This window comes from Octodon degus, unplaced genomic scaffold (assembly GCF_000260255.1).
Source record: "Octodon degus isolate 3935 unplaced genomic scaffold, OctDeg1.0 scaffold00290, whole genome shotgun sequence".
In the NCBI taxonomy this organism is placed as follows: Eukaryota; Metazoa; Chordata; class Mammalia; order Rodentia; family Octodontidae; genus Octodon; species Octodon degus.
Genome location: NW_004524866.1, coordinates 1,038,322 through 1,042,685, shown reverse-complemented (window position 1 = coordinate 1,042,685; position 4,364 = coordinate 1,038,322). Strand labels below are relative to the sequence as shown.

At 35.4% G+C, this 4,364-nt stretch overlaps 1 pseudogene; it reads right to left on the bottom strand.

The window, feature by feature from the left end:
• Positions 1–793: 793 nt before the first annotated feature.
• LOC101562698 lies at positions 794–1,354 on the bottom strand (annotated as a pseudogene).
• Positions 1,355–4,364: the final 3,010 nt, after the last annotated feature.

The window sequence follows — 4,364 nt, the reverse complement described above, 5'->3', positions numbered from 1 at the left end:
TGCTCTACCTGGTGGTTTGTGGCTGTGTTTGTTCTTGGCATTGTGCTCACATTTATCTCTTTATGGAATTCCTCTGTGTTGCATTGGTTTGGTGGATATAAATTTCTTCACTTGTTGTCATGGAAGTATCATATTTCTCCATTAATTTTGAATGTACATTTTGCAGGGTGCTAGTCTGGATTGGAAGGTGTTTTCTTCCGCGACTTGAAATATTTTGCTACGAGATTTTCCTGAGTTGAGAGTTCAGGCTGAGGAGCCTGCTGTGATTCTGACGGGCTTTGCTTTGCAGGCGATCAGTTTCTTTTCTCTAACAGCTTCCGATAATCTGATCTTTTGTTGAATTTTTGGGGTTTTGATTATTTTATGTCTGAGTACAAATTTATTTCTGGTATGGTTGTTTGGAGTTTTATGTGCTATATTTTTATGTCAAGGGGCTGGAGAGATGGCTCAGTGGTCTAAAGCACCTACTTAGAACAAGCTTGGCAAAACACAGGGAAGTGGTTCGATCCCCCAGCACCACATGCCAGCCAGCCCGCCCCCTGGTGGGCTGAGCTGGCCTCACTCACACACACACACACACACACACACACACACACACACACTAAATAAATGTAAAAAAAATTATTTTTATATCAAATTCCTTATCAGTGCTTGGGAAGTTTTCTGCCACTGTTTCTGTGAAGAGCTTTTTTTTTAATGCTATTTGTGCTGTCTCACGCTTTCTTTCTTTCTTTTTTTAATGAATGATAACTTTATTTTAGCATTTACAATTTCTTACACCTGAAGCTCGGAATTAAAAATCAACTTCCTGGCCAGTGAGCTTATTATAGACACCACAGATTGTCTCGACCTTTGTTGCACACTATTCTGCTGGGCTCTGTCCAGGTGCACCCTGATGAGCGAGTTGCCATCTAGCTTCACGCGGATCCTCTTGCCCACGATCTCGCTAGAGAAGACCAGGTCCTCCAGATGGTGTCATGCGTTGGATCAGAGTGCAACTTTGGGGATGCTTCTGCTTATTTTTTGTGCGGCTTTTTCAAGTTGGCTTGGGCAGATATCTCCTCTGTGCGATGAATGCCACATGCTCCCCGCTGAATTACTTCTCCAGCTCCCCTGCTAGCTGGACCTGGGTTTTCTGGAAAGATTTCAGCTGGGGAACTGGAACGAAAATGATGATTGCTTTCCGACCAGTGCCAGGTTCAACTTCGTTGGCCACAGTGATGTTGAGCTCATGAAGGTGCGCCTTGAGGTCCGAGTTCATCTCCAACTCCAACAGGGTCTGCAAGATACGGGACTCGAAATTGTCCGGCTTCTCGCCATTGGGCATCAAGATCTTCGCACTCCAGCTGAGCATGGCGCGACCCTTGCGAAGCGCTTGCTCAGGAGGAGCTCAAGCTTTCACTGACCTCAGCCAATCGTAGTTTGTTATTATTATGCTTTATGTTGTAGGTCTTGGATTGAGTTTTTCATGGCTGCTTGCTACTCTAGGCCTCTCGATGTGGGTCTGGGACTGGTCTTCTGTTGTTGGGGTTCTCCAAATGCTAACTGCTGGCTCCTCACTGTTGATTAGACATTTCCATGTTGCTGGTCTCGTTGAGTATTCTGTGCTCCCAGGACAGCCTGTCCTAGGTCTCAGGGTTCTAGTCTGGCTGCCTTCCAAGGGTGTCTGTTTGTATTCTAATATGAATAATTTGCTATTTTCAGATTACTTCTAACTAATATTCTAGGGTTTTTTCTTCACATATTCATATGTGTTTGCTTTTATTATTCAAATGTATTCTTTGTACTTGGGAAAGGTCTGTGTTTTCTCTTCTATTCTTTTAGTTTTTCATTGTAAAGAGAAAAACTGTAACATAGAATTTCAAAACAAGAGGAGATTAGAAATGGTTAATATATTATGTATTCTTATCTTGAGTTTATCTTTCTTATAGCTGCACAGTAATAGTTCTCTACTATATCAAAAATAATATGGCCTTTTGAATCATTCCATCCATTTTCCCTTTTTTATTCCATCTGGTTCATGGGCATTCGGGTTGTTTCTAAGATTTAGCTATTGCAAATTGTGCTGCTATAAACATGGGTGCAAGTATATTGCTGTGGTGCTGTGTGTTACACTTCTAATTTATCATGTATGATAGAACTAAATAGAAGGTGGTAAATTGGGTATATTTTCTATCTTTTTACAAATTCATTGATTTTTCAATATTGCTCACCTATTTATTTCAGAATTTTTGTTGCACTTTTATACTTTGGTTGGTACTGATTTTTCATTCCTTCAAAATTAAGTGAGTTTTCCATTTTCTATCATCCAATATAAACCATTTATGAAACATACAATTTTAAAAATTCTACATGTTTCTTTGAACATCTGTGATTTTTAAATAGAGGAATAAAACAAAGAATAAGAACATAAAGAAAAAAAAGAACTTAAAGTAACATAGAATAAAAGTGGTACAGTATTCCAAAACAAAGAAGAAAATTAATTATTTTTAAATTGTGTATTGTTATCATCAAATTTTTGTTAGGATTACCAGATATAGGAATGCCAGATTGATCAAGAATTAACATTAAATCTTAAATTCATGAAACCTTAACTTTTTCTTCTCTATTTTACTTTTTATAAAAAATTAAATTAGAGATTTCATGGTCAATATTCATTATGGATATTTATTGCTATGTATAATTTACAAGTATATTTAATTTTCATGTTATTGAGTTTAACTATTGTGCAATGAAGTATCTAAATATTTTATCATTTTAGTGTTTTTTGTGTCTCTAACAATAATAAAAAATTGTGGACTTCTGCATGTGTTAAGCTACTTGGCCACTTCAATAAGAAATGAATTTAGGGCTTTACTTAGTCTTTTTTTCCACAGAAGTTATTAGTGTCTGTTTCACTTCAACTGATGTGTTACTGAGTGTCTGTATTTCATTTTTCATGACTTTAAGTGAATCTGACAATGTCTACTTAATTTTCTCCGGTAACTGGTAAGTGGATACGAATATCTGAATAAATAACTGGGAATAAAGAAAAAACTGAAACAATTGTCTAAAACCCCTTTGTTAATGTGATCTTCAAAACTCCTCTGTGCTAACTTCCTGAAAGTCTGAAGAGAAATTTAAATTATTACGAACAAAAACTTTGAGTTATACCTAGGTAATACAGACTGGAGTGGAAAGGAAAGAAATGAAATCATATTAAGATTTTCATCAAGCTTTGGTGAGGCCATCAAACACATTTCTCCACATGATCTTATAATACTTGTCCCCGTACCACTCAAAAATTTAAACAAAGTTCCACAACCGTCCCGTTTGCCTATTGTTTAAGTGCTCAGGCCCACAAATTATGATAAACAAAGTTAAAGGTAATTAATGACTTAGAGGCACATTTATAATTGTATAATGTCATACATTCAAGAGAGATTTTAGTATTTTTAGACATTTGCAATTTTATATTTTAAATCTCTTCAGATCTAAAATCAATATTATCAGTTAGTATCAATAGTATTTTGAGATCAATAATAGCTCAATCTTTCTACATATCATAGATTATTGATAGATATAGATGATGATCATGGTGATAAATATGTACATAAGTCCTGCTCAACCACATATGTTTTTATCATACATGGGTTACTCTATGTATAATACTCAAGCTACTGTTATAGAGAATGGAGAAAATCTTTTCTATAATTCATATTTATTCCTGACAGCATATAAATTCTTTATTTTAATTAGTTGTGAAATTGTCTAGAAGAGATATCTTGTACTAATCTTTTACTTTTTAGTAACCTTATAATTTTATTTAACTTATACTTTACTGATCTTTTACTATACTTATACTAATCAGCACCCATTTCTTCTTACATACATTAATTGCAGAAAAACATATTTCTTTCAGACTTTGTCTATAAAATTAACTAAACAAATTCCTGCCCTCACTCATCCATGTGGAGATGTACATGAGGTGCTAGATATGTTGATGTACTTTATTTAATTATTAGAAAGTGTGAGTAGAATCACCACTTCACATTTCATCTTATACAGTTTTATTTGATAATCTTCAGTGAAATTTACAAAATTAATGAAAATGTCAGTCTTCCTTATCTCAGGCAGTAATGACTTGCCCCTAGGATGCTGTGCTTCACAGGAGCTGCTGTGGGTGCCCTGTGGCCTGCATTTGATACTGTGTGATGACTGTATTTAAAGATACTGCAGGTGACAAGATTTTCCAGTGATACAGTGCCCTAAATTATTGTGTGTTTGCACCAGATAGATTACTGTTGCTCTAGAATTGCTCATTCATAAAATTAATATGCACTGATACAGCAGAGAGAAAAGAATCAAAGAGAAAAGCCATCCTA